General features: G+C 34.7%; 1 protein-coding gene and 1 long non-coding RNA gene across 19 annotated transcripts in view; both read left to right on the top strand.

Moving 5' to 3' along the window:
- PAM (peptidylglycine alpha-amidating monooxygenase) overlaps positions 1-9,338 on the top strand; it is a 276,720-nt gene that overhangs the window by 87,074 nt on the left and 180,308 nt on the right. The window lies entirely within an intron of this gene.
- LOC145722637 (uncharacterized) lies at positions 2,591-7,751 on the top strand. Its single transcript, XR_014147032.1, has 2 exons — positions 2,591-5,262; positions 5,481-7,751. It is a non-coding gene; the product is annotated as an uncharacterized LOC145722637 (long non-coding RNA).

Genomic DNA, 9,338 nt, shown 5'->3' with positions numbered 1-9,338 from the left:
GTGACCATGATTTAATAGTTTCTTAACTTTTGTTTTCTTCCTGTGTGGCAGAGAAGCTTATGTAAACTCATTAAGTTTTAGTTGAATGATAATTCTTATTATTTATAAGAGAAATGTAGCATCATTGTAATTATACTTTCAAGGTGGATGTTTGCTTTTGTTTTAATTTATTGTGAGTTCAAAGGGAAGGGTTGCTTCATAATGCGTTTCTGTCCATGATCAGCAAATAAAAATAGGAAGAAAATAGTTGCAGCCTCTGCTTCATATACTAATCTGTTAGGATAACACATATGTCATGAATATTCTTAATTCTTGATTAAAAATCTTGATTAAGATGGAAGAGTTTCTGGTTTTTCACCTTTAAATATTCTTTAATGTAGAGAGCCTACAGTGATAGATGCACTAATATGTAATAAATACAGAATCAGAGGTCTGGAATGATCTTTGAAATATCACCTCCAACTCCCTGAATCTCAGAAGTAGTACACCAAAGTATTTGAACTCCTAAAGATCTTTAAAGAAAATTTTATTAGTTTTTTTATTGTGATATATATCATACATACAGATGCATGCATAAAGCTTAGACAGTTTGGGGAACAGCCATAAATTCCTATGGGACCACCACCCAGGTCAAGAAATAGAACATTACTCTTCCCCCAGAAGTCCTCTCTATATGAAGTTGCATTTACTTTCTATCAAAACCGGTTCTAGTTTTCAAAGTTTGTGTTCAAAGATTACACGTAGAAACACTGCTTCTCCCCCTCCCCCTCCAAAGTTTCAGAAATTCATTACTGGAAAGAGTTAAACTCCACAGACACCCTGTCTAGGCCAGAAGTATTTCTATTTCTGGTACTTTTGAAATGCATTTAGTGGCTGAAAATAAAAGTGTATCACATGCGTAAATTGTGCCAGGTGATGTGTTTGTGGAACTAGCTGTGGGGAGCCTCCTTCTGTCTGTCTTTAAAAATGCAGAGGCTTAAGATGATGAAACATTATTAGAGGTTTGGGTGGATGGGATTGAGAAGAGATTCTTGGGTTGACACCAATTAAATCCATCTTTCATGATGATATGACAAATCCAGTAGTACTACAACCAGTTGAAATAGCAGGGTAGAAGGTGGCTACCAGAATGCAATTTTCAATTAAGACATCAGACAAATGATTTCACAGTAATATAATCAAGTTTTTCGGAAGAAAAAAAAATGTGTACTGCCATTCTTGAGTAGACACTACATCTTTAAATACACACCTCAATGCTCTGCCCATAAAAATGTTGCTTTTCTTCGTTTTGATAGGTACAGCATTATGTCCAAACTTATTTCTTATGCCACTTTCTTATATTGGGGCCATTTGTTTGGTTTTGTTTTACTGTATTTTAGATTATTAATCAGTGAGCAGATACTTTATTACCATTAAAAGGAATTATAAATATCATTGAAATGGTGCTGGTGTTGAAGGAGCAGATGGGTGCTGATTTTTCAGTTTTCGGTTTTTGTTTTTTAATATTTCCCCCTGGGATAGCTGTTGGCAAAGTATAACAACTGCAGTCAGATTACTGAAACAGAAAGAAAAAAGGAAGGAAAAGTAAATTAACCATATGTAGTCTACATAGGTTTTTTTCTAAAAAGAGAAAAAAACCCCACACCTTTAAATATAGATGTTTGTTATAATTAAAGAGTATAAAAAATACTTTTATCAGATTTAATATTACATCTATCCCAGTTCATTCTTTGTTTTCATTTCCCTTGCCCTCCTGTTTACTTCTTTGCTCTGTAGCAGATCGGCTTCGTACTCACTGTCGCCAGTGCAGAGCTGCCATCAGCCAGAGATGTGACAGTTCACAAAGAGAGATGTTTTGGCATTCCAGGACATGGAGGACATTAAATTTGGTGTGAGACAGAACAGGTCTTCTTTATTTTGACCTATAAAACATAGATGCTATTGTAAAAAATATCACTACACAAAATATCTTCAGCTAGTAACTCTGGACGATATCAATCTTCAAGGTCCTCACTGTATTTTATTACTGTATTTTTTGCCTCCTCCTTTTTTTATTTTGGAAGGAAAACCAGAGGGATTCACTGTACTAATATATCAATTTTGAAGCAACTTGTCTGGCTTCAGAGGTATCTCTGAATGGAGTGTTCCAGCTTCTTGTTGGAGGATATTCTTTAACATGTTAAAGGATCACAGGTTTTATTATCACTAGCTGGGGTAAAGAGCAAGAACTAATCAATATTCTTTCCTAGGTCTGTCACCGGGTGTCTTAAAACCCTATCTGTTTGTTTCCTGTTTCTCCTTTACTTCTTCTGCTGGAGAGATTTTCTAGTTAGTCTCTCACATCTCATACACAGTCCATTAGTATATCCCACTTTCTCTACCTTTAAAATACACTCAGAATCCAACCACGTGTTACCTCAACTGCTACCATGTTGGATTGAGCTACCGGGATTAGACAGAAAAAGATAAAACGATATAAAATCTTAAAATCTTATAAAAATAATAACAATGTAGTGATTTATAATAATATAAATCTATAATGATTTCATAAATTAAATTAATGAAATAAATTTATAACTAAATTTATAATAATATATAATAAGAATATACTTTCCTTGCTTTATATATTTGCTTCCCCATTCTCCCCCCGAGTCCAATCTCAATAAAGGAGCCAGAATGATTCGTTTGAAATGTAAGTCCAATCTTGCCATTCTTCTCAGACTCTGCAGTGACTCCATTTGACCACAAGCCGTAGTCCTTATAGTGACCCACAGAGCTCTACTGATCCAATCGCCATTACCTGCCTGAGCTGCTCCACTGACTTGATTCAAGCACATTTGCCTCCTTGTGGCTGCTTACCTCTAGCTCTTTCTTCTATCTGGAGACATCCACAGGTAGCCACTGTGCTCATTCCCGACCACCTATGAGTCTTGGTCAAGTGTCACCTTTATAGTCTCACAATTTACCGCTCACCTTACCCCAACATCCTCACTCTCTATTATTCTGCTTTCCTTTTTCTTTTTCAATGATGATAATCACCTTCTAACACATAATATTATTAACTTATTATATGTTTATTGTCCATTTTCCTGCTAGAATGTAAGCTGCATGAGGGCTGGAATCTTCATTTTGTCAATGGTGTATTTTAAGCACTTAGAAATTATTTATTGAATAAATGGATAAATATTTGTAAGATAAATAATTGGTATAGCCCCTACTGGTTCTTTTCGCATTTCTTCATTCCAGAATCTCACAGCTTCCCTTATCTGTAATTAGACAAATAGGTGGCATCAGCATGAGTCTCTTAGATGCAACATCCCAAACCAAATATTTTAGAACCAAAATTTTAAAAGGAAAGCGAATTTCAAATATAAATATCTTTTGATTATTTTTAAGTGGCCATAACATCCTTATTTCTGTCTCTCTCAAAAACATCTTAAACGTCCTTTATCTCTTTTGGTTCCAAAAAGGAGTTACTATGGAAAAGGAGACATTTTCAGTATAGATTTAATATCTTTCTCATAGCCATGTGACTCTAAGGGTAATTCAGTTCTCCATTAACTTACAGATGGGAGTGAGGGATGAGAATCTTGAAATAAATGCAGAACAGGATCAGATAAGAAAATTATAGTCTTCTTCTCTTGGTCCGTTTAGGCTGTTATAACAAAATACCATAGACTGGGTGCTTATAAACAACAGAAAGTTACTTCTCAAGAGTTCTACAGGCTGGGAAGTCCAACATCAAACAGATTTAGTGTCTGGTGAGAACCTGCTTCCTGATTCACAGATGACCATCTTCATATTGCTTCCTCACATGCAAGGGACAGAGGAGCTTTCCAGTGTCTCTCAGAAGGACACTGTGCCCTCATCATCTAGCACTGCTACCTAATCATCTATCAAAGGTCCCACCTCCTAGTGTTATCACATTGGGGGTTAGGAGTTCAAACATAAGAATTTTGAGGAGGGACACAAACTTTCAGTCTAGAGCACCTCTCTGTTCCCAGATTTAGAAATAAAGTTATATCAAGATTAAAGAGGAAAGTTTTTAGGAGGAAGTTTGGCATTAAAATCCACCAAAATATCAAAAATTCATTTCTGGCAATATTTAAAAAAAAAACAACCCACTCTACGTATCATGGCCTAGTTGAAAAGCATGATTGTTGAGGTCAGTATATTTAAATATTTTGAGTGAACTTACATGATAACATTTGAAGACAGTATGGGTTCTGAATGAAAGAGTAAAGATCTCATAGAAATTAATGAAAAAATATAGATCCACAGAAAATGTAGTGGAAGCATGGGTTGGGTGCTAGAACAAGAAGGTAGATTAAAAATTTTACCAAACTTTGGCTGAAAAATTTTGTGAAATGCTAATCAATGAAGGGAGGAATCTTTTAATTCAGTTTTACCCCTCAAGCAGATCACAGTGTCACACACTAAAAGGCTGGAAGGGACAGCAGGTACATTTGATTAGAGAATCAAAGTCCCAAGCATTTGAGGTGGGTTGGAGCAAAACCAATAGAATTTAATGCAGTTGTGAGGACTTCTGTCTTTAGTGCAAAAAATAAAAAAGTAAAACCCCAAACCCCCCCAAAACCCACAGCTGCATAATCAAAGCATGGTAAAGCTGTATAACATAGAAGGATTATTAGAATTCTAGTAGTTACCAGAAAAAAAGTCTGATGTGAAGATGAACTATTTTAATGAACACTCAGGGTACAAGGACACTTCTTAGGATTTTTCACTTTCAGAAACCACATTTTAAGAGGGACTGGGATACATGGGAACTCTTTCCAAGAATGCTGGTCAGAGTGGTAAAGGAAGGAAGAAGAATGAACTATCTGGGAAATACACTGCCTAGGCACTGGCAACGTATCTCATTTAATCCCCCTTAACTCTGTAAGTGGACTAATATCTCCACTATACAGAAAATTTAGTGTTGCTCTCTTTACTAAATCGAAATTATCAATGAAACTCTCAAATGGGCACAATCTTGGGAAAATATTTCGACAGAACTAACTGAAGAAGAAATAAAAGATTGAGAAGTTCTATAACCATTAAAGGGATTCAATCACTTGTTAAAAACTTATTTACAAAAAAATCTCAAAAGGCTGAAACATTTTTACAGGAAAGTTCTATGAACAATTTCAAGCATGTACAAACTGAACAAAATATTGAGTCCAGAAGAATGTTTTATTCCCAAGTCATTTTATAAGGCTTGGATAATCTTTATGTCAAAACCAGAGAAGGGAGGGCGCCTGGGTGGCTCAGTTGGTTAGGCGACTGCCTTCGGCTCGGGTCATGATCCCGGAGTCCTGGGATCGAGTCCCGCATCGGGCTCCTGGCTCGGCGGGGAGCCTGCTTCTCCCTCTGACCCTATCCCCTCTCATGCTGTTTCTCTCTCTCTCTCTCTCAAATAAGTAAATTAAAAAAAAAAAAATTAAAAAAAAAAAAAAAACCAGAGAAGGGAGTATGATAAGAGAAGATTAAAGGTAAATCTTACTTGTAAAATTAGATGTAAAAATCCTCAATGAAATCATGAAAACTGAACCCAGCCATGTATTTAAAACATGTATCAATGACCAAAGATGTTTTATCCAACAAGTTAAAGAGTGGCTTGGCATCAGAAAATTTAATTAATAGATTAAGGGAAAAAAAAAACCCATTATTTTCTTAATTATTTCACAAAAAAAGTTTGATAAAATACAGTGTCCTATTGTAATAAAAACTCTTAGCAAACTAGAAATAGAAAGTCATTATTCCTGACTGGGTAAAGGGAGTCTGCCAAGAACCACAGCAAATGTCACACTTGATGCTGAAACATGAGAAGTGTTCCCTTTACATGAGAAATGAGACATGTCTACTCTCACTGCTTCTGTTCACTGTTGTACTAGATGGCCTGACCAGAGCAGTAAAACAAGAGAAATGAACATTCAAATATCATATACATATATAAATTAAAATTAATATATGTGTATGTTATATATAATTTTATAGTTAGGTTAGTATATATTAAAACTAGTATACAGTCTTTTCTTTGAAACAACACTGATCCAAACTATTTTTAAATGATGCATAAAAGGAAGAAAATTAGATTATCTTTATGTGTTGTGTATGGGTTTTACAAATATATTCTTTGTTTCTATTCAGAAGTGTTGATATTAATGGAAAAAAACATGGGCAAGACAAAGTCTAAAGAATGATTATTTTGTATTGGAAACTTTGACATAAAATTCTGTAATTAATATGTATTGGCTTAGATATGGTGTATTTCTGTAACAATGTTAATTTAAAGAGAAATTTCTGTACAAAAGTAGTTTAATATAGTGGATCCCACAGACTTTAATCTTACAGGGCAGTCGTGGTATATAATTTGGGAGTGGCTTCAGCTGCATATAACAGAACAAATGAAAATATTTTCAATAAGAAAGAAGTTAATTTCTTTCACAAAGGAAAGAGATTTATCTGTTTTGGAGATAAGGTGGTCTGGCTTTTCCATATATACATCAGGGACCCAGACTCCTTCCAGGCTACCACTCCTGCATCTTTAGGTGTAACCCTTGTCCTAATAGTTCAGAACAGCTGTTAACCCTCCAGCCATCACATGCCCCCTTTAGCCAGCAGGATAGAAAGAAGGGCACACAAATAATATTTTGGCTTTACCTATCCACAGTTGAGTTTGAGGCATGTTATCCTATATTTGAACAGCAACATAACCAGGTAAAAATTAAGGTTCTTGTGATGAAGGAGGAAGGGGAAAAAAGGATATTGTAAGCCTAGTGGTCCCTGTTACAGGTGGCTATTTCACTTCATAATAAAGCTGATTTAATTATTGAAAAACTAAAGGAGACATACACTTTACTTAATTTTACCTTGTCCCTTTCAGTGTAGGAATAAGTGTGTCGTTGAGCTTTTTTTTTTTAAGACAGTTTTGCATTGTGAATAATAAACAAACTTACATAGAAACAAGAAATAACACACATAATAAGTTTCATTAAAATTCAGTTATTTGGAGTGAAATTACCTAATTCTTTCGGGCAGCGCATGCTAAAAATTCTACTTAGCATAATTGCTGGGTTAATACTATCTCTTTTTCCAGATTAAATATTTTTGATTCACATTTATTATGGCAGTTGTCCTCTGCACTTGGAGTAATAGCACACTGTTTATTTATATATTCTAGGACCCAGAATCAAGTTTTGTTTTTTCTACCATTTCCACCTGCTCACTCTCAAACTGTTATAAACACACACAACTCAGAGACTGTTGTTTCTGTACTTTGTAGTGCAAGCATCATTATTTCCTCTTTATTTAAAAAAAATTCAAAACCAAGTAGTCATCAGAACATGTGCAGTCTGTATTTTCTGTCCTTTAAAGGTCATGGCAGTTTTGCTCTGTGTACATAAAGACTTAAAGAACTTTAAAGGCTAAAAGAGGTAGGTGTCAATTTTAGTGCTTCAAGTAAATTTAGAGAGCATTCCCAAGTATTTCTCTCAACTGGCATTTCCTGATTTTACCGAGGGGCAAAAATGAACATTTGCAAAAGTATAGAGCACTCCCTAAAAATATTTATAAATTTGGTCATAATCAAAATCTCACTAGAACTGTTATTTTGAACTTGAAAAATATAGATTCATTAATTTGTCTTAAAAAATTAGCTGGAGATAATAGTAGCCAGCAAAATATTGACAAAGAAGTCAAGGGGAACTTTAACTGTCAGATGTCAGAAGGAACTTATTATTAAGTTAAAATCTGACCAAAAAAAAAAAAAAAGTAGTTAAAACAATGAAACAGAATAAACATCTGGAAGGTGTGCTTAAATATATATAGGTACAAATATGTGTCTAGACTGTCTAGATAGTATTTAATATGGCCATACACAAAATCGGCTAATTATGAAAAATAAAAGTTGATTCCTCTGCATGTCATACACAAAAATATATTTCAATTGGATTCAAAAGTTACTGACAAAAATGAAAGCATGATTCAGCTAATCTCAGGAAGGGCTTAAAAATGAAAGAAAAACACAAAGGAAAAAATATTGATCATTTGATTTCGCAAAATATAACCTAAATTTATGTATATGTGTATCACATGTATGTAAGTGAATAGAACAGAGATTGAAGAATACACAGAAAATTGTTAATAGAAGTTACTTTATTTATGGAAATGGAATTGATAATGGAGTGTCATGTGAGGTAGTACAGTTTACTCCAATACTGCTATGTTTCTCTTTTTAAAAAATTTTTAAAGTTTAAATTCAATTAATTAACATATATGTATTATTAATTTAAGAGATAGAGGTCAGTGATTCATCAGTCTTACATAATACCTAGTGCTCATTACATCACGTGCCCTCCTTAATGTCCATCACTCAGTTACCCCATCCCCCCAGGCCCCTCCCCTCCAGCAACCCTCAGTTTGTTTCCTGATTAAGAGTCTCTTATGGTTTGTCTCCCTCTCTGATTTCATCTTGTTTTATTTGTTCCTCCCTTCTCCTATGATCCTGTTTTATTTCTTAAATTGCACTATGAGATCATAAGATGATTGTCTTTCTCTGATTGACTTATTTCACTTAGTATAATTTAACCCTCTGGTTTCATCCACATTGTTGCAAATGGCAAGATTTTTTTTTTCTTGATGGCTCAGTAGTATTCCATCTGATATATATATATAGATATATATATATACACACATATATATACACACACACACACATACACCACATCTTCTTTATCCATTCATCTGTTGATGGACATCTGGGCATTTCCATAGTTTGGCTATTGTGGACATTGCTGCTATGAACACTGGGGTGCAGGTGCCCCTTCAGATCACTACATTTGTATCTTTGGGGTAAATGCCCAGTAATGCAATTTCTAGGTCATAGGGTAGCTTTATTTTCAACTTTTGAGGAACATCCATACTGTTATGTTTCTCTTTAAGTTTATTTTTTTTTTTTTAGTGATCTCTACACCCAACATGGGGCTTGAACTCACAACCTGGAGATCAAGAGTCACATGCTCCTCTTACTGAGCCAGCCAAGCACTCCTGCTATGTTGTTTTAAGTCTTTTTTTTTGAAAAAAGATTTATTTATTTACTTATTTGAGGGGTGGGGAGGAGCAGAGGATGAGAGAATCTTGAGCAGATTCCACTTGAGCTCATCTCAGGGCTAGATCTCATGACCCTGAGATCAGGACCTGAGCTGAAAACAAGAGTCAGACGGTTAACCAACTGTGCCACCCAGGTGTCCCTGTGTCTTAAAAAAATAGCAGTGGAATGAATTATTGCATTATTTATTAACTCAAAACAATTATGAATGTGAGAAAAAGCAAACAAT

This window comes from Leptonychotes weddellii, chromosome 7 (genome assembly GCF_054177405.1).
Source record: "Leptonychotes weddellii isolate Sample4059 chromosome 7, ASM5417740v2, whole genome shotgun sequence".
Classification (NCBI taxonomy): Eukaryota; Metazoa; Chordata; class Mammalia; order Carnivora; family Phocidae; genus Leptonychotes; species Leptonychotes weddellii.
The sequence above is the reverse complement of the archived record's forward strand: the minus strand, read 5'-3'. Positions and strand labels throughout refer to the sequence as shown.